Source organism: Pleurodeles waltl, chromosome 7, assembly GCF_031143425.1.
Source record: "Pleurodeles waltl isolate 20211129_DDA chromosome 7, aPleWal1.hap1.20221129, whole genome shotgun sequence".
In the NCBI taxonomy this organism is placed as follows: Eukaryota; Metazoa; Chordata; class Amphibia; order Caudata; family Salamandridae; genus Pleurodeles; species Pleurodeles waltl.
Window position 1 is genome coordinate 24,481,313 of NC_090446.1, and position 17,792 is coordinate 24,499,104.

Here is a 17,792-nt window from a genome sequence, read left to right on the forward strand (position 1 = left end):
GGTGCTTTCAATTGAGCCGGGTTCTACGCTGTAGTAAAGACTAAAAGAGGTATGTGCTAGAACAGTTCTGACCATTCAGGTATAACTACAAATCGAAAGATAAACAATGACATTTTTATACAACATGAGAACAAGAAAGACATTCAGTCATCCCAGATGTTCAACTTGACCTAAGGTCATGCAGAAATGAATTTCTCCTTTTATATGGTCCAATCGTGATGCAGGCCAGACAAAAAATTATAGCTTGAAACAAGTTCACACTAAGCAGGCATAATTATAGACCCAAAAATGCAAACTTTTTGTGTACTTAATGTGCCTACTTTGAATTGGATTCTTGTAATACTTCATTCAATATGAAAGGTCTAGTTGACTCTACTAGATTCAATTAAATCTTTAAAAGAAAAAAGGAATCTGTTATACTTTATTATGTTTGATGATGGACACACTTTGTTAATTTATGGCAACGCAGAGATGCCACTGTTGCTCATAACCCACTCAGTTTTTACTTTTCACTGCTCCACCTAAACACAAAAACCAAGGGGAAAATTATAATTTAGATATACTTAATGAAAAGAAGATTCACTACAAATTAACACATCCTAAGAATAAAATGGGTCTGTTGGGATGAAAATGTTCTCTGCATGTCATGTGGGCATGTTTACCTGCCACAAGTACCTAATTGCGAGTACATCAGATATCCTGCCCATTTATTTTGGCCCTGGCCTCACACTAATCTCATCCTGTGTGCAGACACCTAGTCCCTTCATTGACTATGTGATACCCTGGACTTGACCAGTGACATGGAGGGGCACTACAACCATGCCCTAATCGCTGACAGTGAATTACTGTCCTTGTAATGGGTACAACATACAGAGTGGAGGTAGCAGCATAGGGTGTTTAAGACAAGTAAGCACTAGTATTACCAGACCTTTTTTTTATCTGTGTCACTGGAGTTGATGCATACAAGCCCACCTGCATAAAATTCTATTCCTGCACTCCCAGTGCCTTGTCCTCACATTCCTGTGCTTAGCATGCATACATATGTAGGATGTGTATTACTTGAAACATTTGGGAATGAGCTAGCAAAATGGAGTCCAGCTGATCCAAATTTGAATATCCCTGACCTGATGTAAAACACAAGGTTAGGGTAAGGACTCTGTTCACAGAGAGTTGAAGTGTGTTGCTTCACTTTCTGTAGCTGAAGGGGGGAAATCAAGGCACTGAAGTGAAGGGAAATACGACAAGACAGCCCTTAAACATTCTATGAGCCCATATGGTGGATGGTGTTGGCAGGGGTGATGGACGGGAACACAAAATCTGTTGTGCACAGTGAGAAACTGTCTTGGTGAAGCATGAACTTCTGTCAATCCCTGATTACTACCTCAGTTGGGCAGTGGAAGGCCAGGTACTGAAAAGTCACACCTCTTTGTGCCTCTGTTGTGGGTGCTCCATAATGGTGACAGCCCCAATGCTACCTGCTGTGTGTTTTGCAGCTCGGACTGAACAGCTTGGACAGGTCGCTTATAAGGAGAACCAACCCACATTGGGGTCCACCACAGTGGAACCACCTTCCTTGTCCAGAAGTAGTGTATAAAAGTGGGACTCCAATCACTCCACTTGATTCCAGTTCCAAATCCATTATGACCAAAAAAGGGAATGCTCAGCAGAGTACTCAAACACTGCTATGCCACAAAGCTGGCTTCTGGCTGGCAGCCTGTCTTCCAGAGGTCAAGAGACATCAATTCAAGTCTGGACACACTACTGAAGAAGATGTGGACCCGTCCTCCAGCACCTACGCCTGCCTGCCTGGTGAGAGAAAGAAGATGTCTGTTTGGCCCTGAAGATTGGCTGTCCAAACTTAGCTTACTCTATCCCTTGGGGCCATGGGACATCCAGGAAGAGGAGGGAGACTATTCCAGAGAGCGAAATATGGGGACCATAGTGCCTTTCTCACCTCCCCCTCAGTTTTTATTGCCATCTTCTAGCAGAAACTGTTAGACTGTGCTCCTCATCTACCCAGCCAGGTCTGCAACTGTGTGACTGCTGTGGGGCCAGAATGGGCTTCAACTACATTGTTGTGGGGCCACACTCCTGGAGCAATTGGAGTGTGACTGGTCTTTGTCATTCAGACCGGTCCTATATTGTGTGCAACCCGTGTTTCGGTGTCTCTGGTGCTCTCTCGAACATGCATTGGAAGTTTGCCTTTCACGGCAGCGCCCCCCAGCAATAGACGCTGATCTGTTGATGTTCTCTCTGAGGGTTCATTACCAGACATGTGCACTGAGGCTGTGTTTGCTACATGAGGCTACTTATGAGTTAACCTTCCTGGAGGAAGTTGCTGACAACTCATCACTGGACACTCCACGGGATGCCGCCTTGGTTGACACTGGGGCTATGGAACACACATGCTCCCTGTTCATTTTTGGCGTGGACCTTTCGGTTTTGACATCTGCCGAAGTGGAAGACCTACTATTCTCCATGACTCATCTATAGTTTGGATCTTTTTTAAATTGACATCTCTTTGGAATTCGGTCTTGAATCACATGCTCATGTTTTAAAATTGCCACGTAGTATGTTTATGTGTCTCTTTAACTTCTCAAAATTGCTTGGGTTTTTATATATCTTAGGTTGAGTTTTTAGAGCTATTGGTTTTTAGATTTGTAAATTTGGGCTTTTCAACCACTTTAACCGGTAAGGGGAGGGTGTTGTGGAGCCATTTTAGTTACATCTCCATGCACGTTAGTTTAATACACTAGGCCGCTGTGCACCTTCACCTAGAGCCACTGTGCACTTTCACCTAGATATATTTTATTTGGCTTTGCATTATTATTCTTACAATAACCAGTTTCACGGTCTTGTTTTAATTTTCATTTATCTAAATGTTTAGCTTAGCCTAACACTGTGTTCTCAAACACAAAATTCTTGTTGACTCTTTGCTTCAGTCAAGGCTACAGTTTAGTACATTGCCGGTGAACGTGGTAGAAGTTATGTCTCCAACATTCGTAGGCATTACACATCCTTACGTAGGGACACTTTTTCAGGGCATTAGCTGGGTTATTTTAAAAACACTTGATAGTCCCAGTTCACGTCACAAGGGAGATTCCAGGCAGGGAACCACTACTGTAAACTGAACGCTGAATGCTTTGCTGCAGATGCTAACGCAAACTACAGGCCTTTGCTCAGGTATGAGGGTCGAAGTCCTCCCTGGGGAACCTAAAAGGCAGAGTTAGAGCTTACTATGCTGTGCTCAGATTATGACCTAGATAGGAAGTAGTCCACAAATAATAGTCACAAGATTATAGCGTTATTCTTGTCATTTATATATGAGACCGAATTGTGTATGAGAGAACCGGATGTGACCTGAGTGACCACGACTTCCCTGAGAAGTATAATATGTCATGCGCTCGGCTGCCCAATCATCTCTATCCCGTGATGGAGATGAGGCACTGCTAGTTAGCCGGAACAAAACCCGGATTTGGAGCGACAGGTGTCACCTGTAGTGGGTCAGACTCAGTCTCCCACACAGCGGGCGATTGTGCTGCTCAAAATCCAGTAGTCTCATTAGAATAATGAGAACCTACGCGACAACATGATTGATGTAGTCACAGAAAACAGATGCAGCTGCCTATTTGCTTTAACCGGTTCTGTGCCCAGGACGTAATGGTTACGTCCTGAGGCACAGTGCTGCTGTGCCCAGGACGTAACCATTACGTCCTGGTCACAGAGCCCAGAGGTAGCGCTAGCGCTCCCTCTGTGGGGTTCCTCCCAACCCCCCCAAGTCAGGTATGGAAGGGGAAGCCCTTCCCCTTCCAGCCCCGACCCCCCCCACACCCCCCCGTGCCGTCTGCGCGCATTTCCTTTCCTTTGAAGTCTCTCCAAGCGTTTCAAAAGCCGGATTGCTTGCTTTTGAAACGCCCACTAGACACCAGGGATTTTTTGGGGGGGGGGAAATTGTCATAAAGGAGCGACCCCTTGGGCAAGGGTCACTCCCAAGGGGGGCATTTTTTTAAGGCCTTTTCTGCCCCCCCAGAGCAGAAACCTCTAGGCACCAGGGATAAAAAAAAAAATGTTGTTTTGTTTTTTGTTTTAGGTGTGGGGAGCGACCCCTTAGGCAAGGGGCGCTCCCCTGGGGGGGAAATTTATTTTAGGCCACTTCTGCCCCCCATGGGGGCAGATCAGCCTATTGTTATTAGGCTGATCTGCCCCCAGGGGGGGCAGAAACCTCTAGGCGCCAGGGCAAGTTTTTTTTTTTTTTAGAGATGGGGAGCGACCCCTTAGGCAAGGGTCGCTCCTCTGGAGGGGCAAATTGTATTTAGGCCATTTCTGCCCACTTTGGGAGCAGATCGGCCGATTTTAGGTGGCAGAAACCACTAGGCACCAGGGATCTTTTTTTTGCGCCGTCACGAAAGGGGAGCGACAAATTTATTTTAGGCCATTTCTGCCCCCACTGGGGCAGATTCGCCTATTGTTATTAGGCCGATCTGCCCCCAGGGGGGGCAGAAACCTCAAGGCGCCAGGGCAATTTTATTTTAATTTTTTTAGATGGGGAGCGACCCCTTAGGCAAGGGTCGCTCCCCTGGAGGGGCAAATTGTATTTAGGCCTTTTCTGCCTGCTTTGGGGGCAGATTGGCAGATTTAGTGTCAATCTGCCCCCAAGGGAGGCAGAAACCACTAGGCACCAGGGAACTTTTTTTTGCGCCGTCACGCAAGGGGAGCGACCCCGTAGGCAAGGGTCGCTCCCCGGGGGTATGGGGGGCAAATTTATTTTAGGCCATTTCTGCCCCCCCTTGGGCTGGCTGAGCTAGAGGCCAAAATCCACATGTAGCACTTTGCAAAAAACACCTCTGTTTTCTGTGAAAAAATGTGATGTGTCCACGTTGTGTTTTGGGCCCTTTCCTTTCGTGGGCGTTAGTGCAGCGCCACTTTTATTAAATCGCCCCTATGTTTTTACTCTGAATACTCTGAATAATAAAGCTGCATTTCTCAGAAACCATCTTAGCTATAAGTACAATTGTTTTGTATGCTTCCACCTGCCAAAGAGAATTACAAATATTTTTTACTTAGTTGACAAAATTTCATTCAATTGTGAAATTAGATTTGTGACACTTGTAGTAGTAAAAAAAACCTTAACATAATAGTGCACTTTGTAGTGCCTGAGAAAAAACTGTATAAGAACTAGTTTGCCTTTCAGCCCTAATCCTGAAACTCAATACACATTCCTTGATGGGTGTTAATGGCCAGTGTCCCAAAGTACAATGGCTTGATCTCTAGGCCCAAGAAGGGAAGTGAGTTGTCAACAGCCAGTCGGTTAACAGGAAATGGCTATATGTCAGGAGTACAGGAGCAACTGGCAAAACAAAGGACAGTCTTCTTTTGACTTTGTGTTGCCAAAGGTGGTTGGCAGGAACTACCATCTTTGTTTGATGGGGCACAATAGACATTCTGACTCCAGCCCCACAGGACAGAACCAGTAGGAGCCCAGAAAAAGGAAAGCACCTCATACACAAAGGGAGTGGCTAGGGTAAAAACAGGGCTCTTCTAGGTGGAGGCTTCCAATAATGATATTGGTTTTGGGCATCTGAGAATTGTTGCAGAAAACCAAGAGAGGATATCCTGAAAAAAGGTAAGACTAGTAGAGCAGTGAGGATTGTATGGACTGTCAATGAGCCTTGGGTAGTTCATCTGCAATAATGCCCTCTGCTAGGAGATCTCTTTCCTCATTTGTGAGATGTCCCATTGGGAGGTTCTTCTATGAATTCTGTAATCATGTTTTGGTCTGAGCTGCTGGCAGTGATCTGCAAATGTCTGAGAAATTTGATAATGCCCAGTCATGTGTTGTGTGTCTTGTTGCTTATAGTTTGGGTGGTGTTATTGTATTGGAATAATCAATGAAACAGTCTGCTCTCCTGTTACCCAACTGATATACTCTGCTTTGTGATGCCAACAAGGCTATCCCCACTACCCTCCCCATTAGAGAGTTTAGCACAGTGGTGTTGTGTGCTTCTAAGAATCTGTGATTCAATGAGTGGTGAATTCTACCACAACCAATGAGTTTGTCCTCAAGACACTTCTCTTTGTTGACATCTGAAATGTCTTTTCATATAACTTGTAAGGCTGTTCCTCATATTAAACTTGAATACCTCCCAAATAATCAATTATGAGCCCACTATGCCACACTTTTTTTTTGCAGTCCTCATTTGTCGTACCCTAACATTTTCGTTGACTGCTCACTGGCCTCTTTCTTAAAGACAGCAATACTATTGGGGTGCAGAACAGTGGATTCCCTCCAACTAAATGTTTGAGTGTGTTGCTTTCTTCAAAGTACCCATTCAGAGGTTGAAAACATTCAAGGCTATATTATCCAGAGGATTAAACATTGGAATAAAAGCAGTGTAGAGGACAGAAAACAATGTGTCTTGTTCTAATGAATAGGAGGATGCAGGACGCACATACATACAGATAACAGCACCACAGAAGACAATCACAACGGTCAGGTGGGAAGTGCAGGTGGAGAATGCCTTGAGTCTCCCCTCACAGAATGGATTTTTAGTATTACACGGATGATATAGACATAAGAGGTAATAGTTAGCACAACGGGGATCATCCCAGCAAATACACCTTCAGCAAAAATCAGAGTTTCAACAGCATGTGTATCACTGCAGGACAGCTTCATTAGGGCAGTGAGATCACAGAAGAAGTGTCTGATGACATCTGAGCCACACAAAGACAACTGGGACCCCAAGACAGCATGGGGTACATTGTCTAGAAAACCAGGCACCCATGAAAGAGCTACTAGCAGAATGCAGGATTTCTTGTTCATGATGACGGTGTATCATAAAGGGTGACATGCCACATAGCGATCATAAGCCATGGCTGCAAGAAGGTCGAATTCTGTGCTTGTGAAAGATAGGAAGAAACGCATTTGGGAAATGCACCCACTAAAGGAAATAGTCCTGCTTTTGTTCCCAAAAATTGCTAGCAGTTTGGGGAAAGTGACAGAAGTGCAAACGATGTCTAGAAAGGACAGGTCCTGGAGAAAGAGGTACATTGGAGTTTTCAGTCGAAGGTCCATAAATACTGGCACAATGATCACGAGATTGCCACACAGCATTAAAATGTAAACAAGCAGGAACACTGCAAAAAGGACTGTCTTCAGATCTGGGCTAACCGCGAAAAACCCACAATTAAGAATTCCGTCATGATTGTTTGGTTTTCCATATGCTCTGCAGACTTTAGATCGTGGAACACAATTTGAGTCGAAAGAATATAAACATTATAAGACTGAGTATTGCATAAGTTTAGAGATTCTGTTAATGGGGACATTCAAGTGTTAAAGAACTTAAAGTGTAGGTGTACAACAATCTATATGCCTTGCAAAGATCATGGAAATGAGCTAGGTAGACATTCAGATGCCACAAATTACTCATAAGACATCAAATGTTGCATAGAGTTTGTAATTGGAATTAGTTGACTATGCTGTAAATAAAAATTACAGAGATTCAAAAGATACAAATTGGTGCAGTCCTTACTTTTATATTGTTATTCCTATCATGCAAGGATATCAGACTTCACACTGAAAAAGGAGACATTAGGACTGCCTGAACCTCCTTCCACTGATGAGCAACATAATTTCCAGATGTATTTGAGCCACAAAAGTAAGGAATACCATTTCTCTATATATACAGTTCTAACAAGACATCTTAAATAAGTAACCTAAGATTCTTCTGCTCCAATGCCATGTCCCTGTATAATTACATTACATGACATTAGAACTTGGAATTTACCCAGAATCTAATTTGTCTTAATATAAATATGAAATACATTGATCTCCTTAATTTCCTTTTCCTTGATCTGACTTGTTAATGTAAATATTCTCTGGCATTTATTTTACACTCCTTTTCTTTTTACTACTGCAATATTTGTCATTTTTGCTCTGGATCATTCAACTTTTAACTTATGTAAATAACTCAATGACCTTATTAGGTTTGGTTTGCACTACAGAAAGGTGCTAAATAAGTTCATTCAAATGAATTCCTTTAAGACTTCACCATGAGTTTCATGGAAGTTTGTTCGATGAATATTCAGAAGGCCAGAATCTACGTTACCGGCCCGTTTCTCTGCACCAAAGTCCGGTCACTAAATGTTTTTCCCTTGAAATGGGGAATAACTGCTCTGCCCTGTGTAATTTAACAGCCAGATGTCCTTATTTTGGCAATACCCTTGAAATTTTTTGCTCACTCTGAGCTGACAGAAAGTGTTAGAGAGGATGCCAGGATGGGTGGGAGGGAGAAGGCATATGATGTAGGTCACGCTTGTGCCTTCTACCCCGGAGACCTTGAAAGGGTAGGCAGGGGGCTGCATTGCGGTTGCCCACAGCCTGCCTCCTCCAAATAATGTAGCAGACATAGGGGGTCATTACGACCCTGGCGGTATAAGGCGCTTACCGCCGTGCAGAAGACCGCCAATACACCGCCACCGTGGCGGTAGACCGCCACAGCTATTATGACACACATCACGGAATCCGCCGAAATTCAGACACCCACACAATACCGCCACACCAAAGGTCAGCGATAAACATGCAGAAACAAATCCTCCACCTCCACGCCAATAGAAACACGCCCATGCTATTACGACCCACGAATCCACGCGGCGGTCTTTCAACTGCGGTATTCCATTGGCGGTACACACCGCTGTGCTCAAAATACACACACGTATACAAAACACCGCCACATTGGACAATTCAAAATACACACACCTGACACACAAACACACACCACACCCACACATCCAATACAATATAAAACACACACCCACATCTCCCACAAACCCCTACAACCAGAAATTCTGAGAGAAGGCGAGAGAGAGAGCACAGAATAGACAACCCCATCACACAGAGGCACACAACACCATCACCCACACAACATCCAAGCACAAAACACCACATACCACTACACTCACCACACTCATCACCACATACACCACCCCACACATCACACACACCACCCCATGTCACGCCAAAGACACCCCCGCTTCTCCGAGGAGGAGCTCAGGGTCATGGTGGAGGAAATCCTACTGGTAGAGCCACAGCTATTTGGCTCACAGGTACAGCACACATCAATAGCCAGGAAGATGGAGCTATGGCAAAGAATAGTGGACAGGGTCAACGCAGTGGGACAGCACCCAAGAAATAGGGAGGACATCAGGAAGAGGTGGAACGACCTACGGGGGAAGGTGCGTTCAACGGTATCCAGGCACCACATCGCGGTACAGCGGACTGGCGGCGGACCCCCACCTCCTCCCCCTCAACTAACAACATGGGAGGAGCAAGTCTTGACCATCTTGCATCCTGAGGGCCTCGGAGGAGTCGTTGGAGGAGCGGACACTGGTAAGTCAAATCTTAACTATCACATCCCCCACCCTACCTGCATGCTATCACACACCCCCACCCTCACACCCTCCCCTATCACCCACACTCCTCACTAATGTACAAATAACACCAACTACACATCCCAACCCCAAGACCTGCATGACACAACTAAGCATGGACACCCATCACTAAAGCATGCCCACTGCACATACCCAGAATACCCCTCAACCATCAGCACACAACCCCACACACAGGAATGCCTGCACTGGGGTCCATGCACACCCAACCATTGCACACCATCACACACACACATGCAATAATCATGTACTTATATCCCCGCAGGAACCCGAAGGACCGTCACCACACCAGAGGGTCCAGACAACATCACTCCACCCCCAGAAGAGGCCCACAGTGACGACAGCAGCTTTGCCCTACTGTATCTTGATGACCAGCCCGGACCATCGTGGGCCTCAGGACAGTCGGTTCCACTTGCCCAGCCACAGCCCAACAACGAACTTCCACCCTCTGGTAACACCAGCACAGCACCCACCCAGCGGGCCCAAACCTCCCTACCCAGGACAGGTCAATCAGCGGTGTGTCCACCACTACAGGGCACCCAGGCTAACCCACCACCCCAACATCAACCGGGACCTGGGGGCAGTGGTAGTGGGCACACGGTCCAGGGGACGGAGGCACAGGAACATAGGGGAACTGGGAGGGCTGATGTGCGACAGAGGGAGGACAGGCCATGGGAACCAACTCTTCACGAGGCCCTCTCCTCCATCATGGGAGCATACCACCACTCCCAGGAGACGATGGCCACGGTCCTGGACAAGTTTCAGGAGACCCTGCGTCTGCAGGAAGAGCAGTATTTGGGGTTCAGGGAGGAGCTCATGACCATCGGCTCCGCCCTGGGCACCATCGTAGGGGTGCTGACGGACATTCAAAAGACCTTGAGGGACACCGTGGCACTCCAAGGGGCCCCTGACACTAGCCACGATGATGAACTGCCTACCACCTCCGCCGGCGCTAGTGGACAGGACGCCCCGCCACAGGACCACCACACCAACACCCCATCCCCTGCAGACGAACAACCACCACGCAAGCGGGCCCTGAGATCCAGGAACAGGACAGAGCGAGATGGCAGGACCCCCGCCAGGAAATAAGACCACCCTGATTGTCCCCCCACTGTCCCACTTTGTTACCCTGTCCAAATCGGAACTGCCCCAGCTCCACTTCCAATGGGCAGATGTGCAGTGTACCTGTGAGACTAATAGACTGGACTCTGCCATGGACATTCCTCCACCATCACCCATCACCATTTTACAACCCCCCTTCATTTTTAGCACTTAAATAAACACCCTTGAAACACTAAAAAAACTGGAGTCAGTCTATGATTTGTAATTTTGTATTATCAATGACAGTGTCATAATGGGTTACCCATTGGAAGGCTAACATACCAATGTCACACATCACAAGCCCTTCAAGGATGCAAGCAGTTGACACGTAGGTTACCACATTTGTGAAACTGAAATGGAAGGGGACAACTCAGTTAACAAATAGTGAGTGAAATGTCGGTACAGGATAGAGGTAGACGTGTGAAAGTTAATGTAATGTAAAACCTGAAAATGTACTCACCTGAGTTTCACTGGAAATATTGCTGTATGACTGACTCCCTGTTGTCGTTTCCTTCTTCCTCAGCTTCATGCTCATCACTGTCCACAGGCTCCACAGACTCCACAGCTGCAACAACACCGTCATCTGGATCATCCTCCTGCAGAAAAGGCACCTGGTGTCGCAATGCTAAATTATGGAGCATGGAGCAGGCGATGATGATGTTGCACACCTTCTTCGGTGAGTAGAATAGGGACCCACCTGTCATATGTAGGCACCTGAACCTGGCCTTAAGAAGGCCGAAGGTGCCTTCGATAACCCTCCTTGTCAACCCATGGGCATCATTGTAGCGTTCCTCTGCCCTGGTCCTGGGATTCCTCACTGGGGTCAATAGCCAGGAAAGGTTGGGGTAACCAGAGTCCCCCAATAGCCATACACGGTGCCTCTGGAGTTGACCCATCATATCAGGGATGCTGGTATTGCGCAGGATGTAGGCGTCATGCACAGAGACAGGGAACATAGCATTTACCTGGGAGATGTACTGGTCTGCCAAACAGACCATCTGGACATTCATCGAATGATAACTCTTCCGGCTCCTGTACACCCGTTCACTCCTGCGGGGGGACCAGAGCTACATGGGTCCCATCAATGGCACCTATGACGTTGGGGATATGTCCAAGGGCATAGAAGTCACCTTTCACTGTAGGCAAATCCTCCACCTCAGGGAAAATGATGTATCTCCTTACGTGTTTCAGCAGGGCAGACAACACTCTGGACAATACGTTGGAAAACATAGGCTGGGACATTCCTGATGCCATGGCCACTGTTGTCTGAAAAGACCCACTTGCAAGGAAATGGAGCACTGACAGCACCTGCACGTCAGGGGGGATTCCAGTCGGATGGCAGATTGGTGACATCAGGTCTGGCTCCAACTGGCTACATAGTTCCTGGATTGTGGCACGGTCAAACCTGTAGGTGATGATTAAATGTCTCTCTTCCATTGTCAACTGGTCCACCAGTGGTCGGTACACCAGAGGATTCCGCCATCTTCTCATATGTCCCAGCTGACGGTGCCTAAGAAGGACAAGAGCGAAGAAACAGTCACTATTCCTCCAGGTATGTACCCACAGTCACACACAAGACTAGACAATGAACCCTTCCTGTATGTGTGTTGAGTGTAGGCCTCGGTATGTGTGACGCAGTTGAAAAAGAATCCATGTGGGCCCCTGAAATGGCGGCTGCCTGACCTCTAAACTGGGACAATGGGATTGTGGGGTAACAGCGCTGGCGTTGCACACCGTCGCGGTAGGCGGTCGTAGACTGCAGCGCACTGCTGCATTGGTTAACATTGGAGCCTATGGGTCCCAGGAGCCAATGAACAGGTGCGCTGGCGGTGATGATGCGCACCGCCGCGGACGTCACCGCCGCGGACGTCACCGCCATTTTCTATCTCTTCAATGACTAGATACCTGACCTTCGACAGGAGAGGACCTACACTGCTAGTGCTGCTGTGACCTCGGTCTGGAAGCGACGATGGATGCTGCGTCTGGGGAAAGGGCCCCTGCCTTCATTGCACAGGAGTTGGAGAAACTTATGGATGGGGTCCTCCCCCAGTACATGCTACTCTACGGTCCTCCAGACCAACAGGTTAGTATACAGGGAGCACGTTGTATGTGCTAGGCCTGGGTGGACAGGGCTGGGTGGAAGAGGGAAGGGGGCAGAGTTGATGCTACAGTAAAGCATGGGAATAAATGGGCCACATGGTCAGAGTAGGAAGGGGGCCACTCACATTGATGGTGCAGTTGGTAATGACTGTTCCTCTTCCCTTGTGCATGTCATGTAGGTCAGCGCCCACCAGAAGAGGGACATTTGGCGTGCCATCGACAAGGAGGTCCGGACCCTGGGGGCCCACCAGAGACGGGGCACCCACTGCCGTAAGAGATGGGAGGACATTCGCTGCTGCAGCAAGAAGACAGCGGAGGCTCAGCTCGGGATGGCCTCCCAACGTGGGAGGGGTGTCCGTCGCACCATAACCCCCCTGATGTTCCGGATCCTGGCGGTGGCCTACCCGGAGTTGGATGGGCGCTTGAGGACATCACAGCAGACACAAGGGGGTGAGTACAACCTCATTCTGCGGACTTTGCGTGCAGTGGAGGGGTCTGGGTGGGGGAGGTGGGCTGTGGGTGTCCCTAGGCCAGGGCAAGTTAGGTAGGCAAGGCCCCTCCGTAATGTAGGCCATGTGGCACTCTACCCCACCTCAGAAGATTGGCAAGTTGAGGTATAGTTGCCCCTGTGGCATCCATGTGCGCAGATTTCCCCCATTGCCATGTAGGCCATATCCCAGACATTGCATGTGCAGAGGCCAGGAGCACAGCGTAATGCATGGGGCTGCTGCGTCTGTCTTTTCCGCCAATGGTAGCGGTATGCCATGCACTAAAACTCTCTTACTTCTGTCTCCCCCACATTTTTTGCTCTCCCTGTCCTTTTGTACATCAGCATCATCAGGCGGAGGTACAGTGGCACCGGAGCACGAGGGAGCTGCATCCCACATGGCCATAGAGGGCCACACCACAGACTCTGAATGGACCAGTGGGACGGAGAGTGAGGGGAGCTTCACATCGGCCACCGGATCAGCAACCAGCGAAACGGACTCGTCCGACGATGGGAGCTCCCTTGTGGTGGCGGCACCATCTGTGCGCCCCACTTCTACAGGTACAGCCGCCACCTCCCCTACCAGCACCGCCCTCCCAGCAGCCCCTCAGCGTTCGCCCCGTGCCCGCTCACCCAGGAGGGTGGGCATCACCTTCGCCCCAGGCACCTCAGGCCCTGCCCCAGTCACCCCTGCTGCCCTCAGTGAGGAGGCCATTGACCTTCTCAGGTCACTCACTGTTGGGCAGTCTACCGTTGTGAATGCCATCCAGGGTGTAGAACGAGAGTTGCAACACGGTAATGCATTCCTGGAGGGCATTCATTCTGGTCAGGCTGCCCTTCAGCGAACCCTGCAATCTCTGGCCTCAGCACTGATGGCAGCCATTGTCCCTGTGTCTAGCCTCCCCCCTCCAACTTCCTCCACCCAGACCCAATCCCCTGTACCCCAGCCCATCCCAAGCACACCTACAGACCAGCATGCACACAAGTCAACACACACAAGTAGCTCAAGCAAACATAGGCACCACACACACCACAGGCACTCACACAAGCATCACACACATGCAGATACAGCAACATCCACTGTCTCCACTGTGTTCCCCTCCTTCTCTTCTCCCTCCTCCCTCCCAGTCTCGTCTACACACACACCTGCATGCACCACATCTACAGGCACTAGGACTCGCACCAGGACACCCAGCAACACAAGCCGCTCACCTGCACTCACCACCTCCACTGCCATTTACACATACCCTGTGTCCTCTCCATGTGTGTCTGTGACGCCCCCTCCCAAAGTACCCAAACGCTGTCAATCACTCACCCAACATCCATCCACCTCACGACAGCCTCCAGTACCTGCACCTGCACCCAAAACACCTAAAGTGACACCTCCGACAACCACCTCCTCTTCCTCCACTCCCAGACCCCCTCCAGCTACCCATCCCAGTGTCCGTCAGAAACTGTCCCTATGTCAAATTGACCTTTTTGCCGCCACCCCTCCTCCAATTCATCAGTCCCGTCATAGCGCCTCAGCCAAAAAGCCTCCAGTACCAGTGGTGCGTGTTCCAGGTTTTTGGAGTGCACCGTCCACCAGGGCAGGCAGTAGGACCCGGAGCCAAGGCACTGGCAGCCCACCCCCTGTAAAGGCTCTGAAATTGGAGAGTGAACGATGGGACCGTGTCAAGACTCCTGGTGGGACAACAAGTGAAATGGGATCGAAGGTGATTGGTGAGTCAGCTGTAACTCCAAAAAAGGTGGGGAAGGTCCAGAGGAAGTCTGCCCAGCCTGTTGTGAGTGTCACGGCGGAGAAGTGCGCCATCTTTTCCGGCCGTCCAGACACAACCGCCAGCACCGTCGTCACTGGTCCAGAGACCACCGCCAGAGTCACAGCCCAGGAGGGCCCAAGTATCGTCACTGGTCAGGAGACCACCGCCAGAGTCACAGCCCAGGAGGGCCCAAGTATCGTCACTGGTCCAGAGACCACCGCCGGAGTCACAGCCCAGGAGGGCCCAAGTATCGTCACTGGTCAGGAGACCACCACCGGAGTCACAGCCCAGGAGGGCCCAAGTATCGTCACTGGTCAGGAGACCACTGCCGGAGTCACAGCCCAGGAGGGCACAAGTATCGTCACTGGTCAGGAGACCACCGCCGGAGTCACAGCCCAGGACGGCACAAGTATCGTCACTGGTCCAGAGACCACCTCCAGAGTCACAGCCCAGGAGGGGACAGGATGCCACAGCTCCGCTGGCCAATGATGGAACGTCATGCCACACACCAATGCCCAGTGTAGAGATCGTCATGCCACACACCAATGTCAGTGTCAGAACCGCCATGTCAAAGCACCGCTGAACAGGGCAAAGACCGCCATGGTAAAGCACCGCTGAACAGTCCTGAACCGCCATGGCAAAGCACCGCTGAACAGGGCAAAGACCGCCATGGTAAAGCACCCCTGAACAGGGCAAAGACCGCCATGTCAAAGCACCGCTGAACAGTCCTGAACCGCCATGGCAAAGCACCGCTGAACAGTCCTGAACCGCCATGGCAAAGCACCGCTGAACAGGGCAAAGACCACCATGGCAAAGCACCGCTGAACAGGGCAAAGGCCGCCATGTCAAAGCACCGCTGAACAGTCCTGAACCGCCATGGCAAAGCACCGCTGAACAGGGCAAAGACCGCCATGGCAAAGCACCGCTGAACAGGGCAAAGACCGCCATGTCAAAGCACCGCTGAACAGTCCAGAACCGCCATGGCAAAGCACCGCTGAACAGGGCAAAGACCGTGTAGGAATGAATGGACCGCCACATCAGGCATCCTTATCCCATGTGCAGCTGGGACAGTGACAGGACAGGAACTTTCACGGAGAGACTCATCCAGTCTGGGCACCAGTCCCCCTCCAGAACCAGTGGAGTCCTGCATCTACTTGAGAGACTGTGGCTTTGCACTCCCCAGGATGGCACAGTGGGCAACCCACCCACTGTAGAGACTTTAGAGACTGTGGCTTTGCACTCCCCAGGATGCAGCAGTGGGCAACCCACCCACTTTAGAGACTTGAGAGACTGTGGCTTTGCACTCCCCAGGATGGCACAGTGGGCAAACCACCCACTGGAGAGACTTGAGAGACTGTGGCTTTGCACTCCCCAGGATTGAACAGTGGGCAACCCACCCACTGTAGAGACTTGAGAGACTGTGGCTTTGCACTCCCAAGATACATCAATGGGCATGTAGCCCCGTCGTGGATCTGGCTTCGCATTCATGTGGCTGAGGTGCCCCCCCTTCCCTTCCCCCTGAGGTGCCTGTAGTGTTTCTATCTGATGCCCCGGCAGTGTTCTCTCCGATTTTGGTCAGGTATCTATTGTGGGCCTCGCCCATGCATTTTTGGACTATTGGTGCACGGGCATTGTTGTGTACATATCTGCACTACTTCTTGTATTGTATATATATTCATGAGTGATTTAGAGATATATATCTGTATATTTTTGTATGACATGTACATTGGCACATTACAATGTTTGACCGAAATTTGCTTTGTGTTTTCATTCTTCCGGGGGGATTGTGGGTTGTTAATGTGATATTTTTGACTGCATTGGTTTGTATGTTGTGATATGCGAGGGTGGGGGTGTTTGGTGGGTGTCCCCCTAACTTTTGGCTCCCCCCTCCCCGTGTCGTAGATGCAGTACTCACCGGTATCTTCTGCGCCTACGTCGCTGTTGGTCGTAAAGGAGCAGAAAGACAAGGGCAGGTAGTATTTGGAGTTCGGGGTCCATGGAGTCGTCGTTCCTCGTGGGATATGTTAAGGTGAGCGTTTTCCCATAGCAAAAGCTGTTTCTGCCGTGTTTTTATCCACGGTGAATCCGCCCCGGAAAAGGTGGCGAATTGGCGAGTTGTAATAGTGTGGGCGGTACATTGTCTTCCACCTGTCTGTTGGCGGTGACCGCCGCGCTGCTTGTCTGTACCACCGTGGCGGGCGGTGTGTTAAAGTGGCTGTCTTTGTTGGCAGTTTCCGCCAGGGTCATAATTCCCTTTTTTTGTCCGTCGGCCTTTTGCGGTTTTACCGCCACTTTAACACCGTCCGCCATGGATGTAATGACCACCATAATGTTTCCAGGCCCAAGGTCTCCAGTCTGACAATTCTGGGTTTAGAGACCCATAATGGCAACTATGGGTATTTAACCCATAGTTATGGGTAAAATACTACAGCTTATAATGAGGGCCTCAGTCACTTCTACAATTTACATCATAAAAAACCTGGCTTTGTCAAATGTAGGTGTGTATGATAGCATTTTCCATACCAGGAATGTTACCCTGGAAGAAAGAGTCTAATGTTAATTTTTATATGTTTAATGCATTTGTATATAGTAGATTTGTTGTGATCAGGTGTTTCTCAGGCAATTTGCATTATTGTGCATTGCTACCAGCTATGTGCCATTTTACATATTTGCCCATATTTCTTCCAGCATAGGTTAGGGTAGGAAGACATATCCTACCCTTGGCTCAGTTGATGAGGTCAGCGAGCTATTGTAAATACATTTTATGAGTATTTCTTCTTAACTGAAAACAACTAAAATGCATGGCTACTCTTGCCAAGATGTCAAAAAAGACCAAATCGCAATCTCCTGTAGTTGGCTTGTTGAAATTAATCTTTCTACTGTTTGAAATTCAAGACGAT

At 49.1% G+C, this 17,792-nt stretch overlaps 1 pseudogene; it reads right to left on the minus strand.

Annotated features, from left to right (window-relative positions):
- Positions 1–6,329: 6,329 nt before the first annotated feature.
- On the minus strand, positions 6,330–7,072 carry LOC138246745 (olfactory receptor 5AR1-like; annotated as a pseudogene).
- Between the last annotated feature and the right edge of the window lie 10,720 nt (positions 7,073–17,792).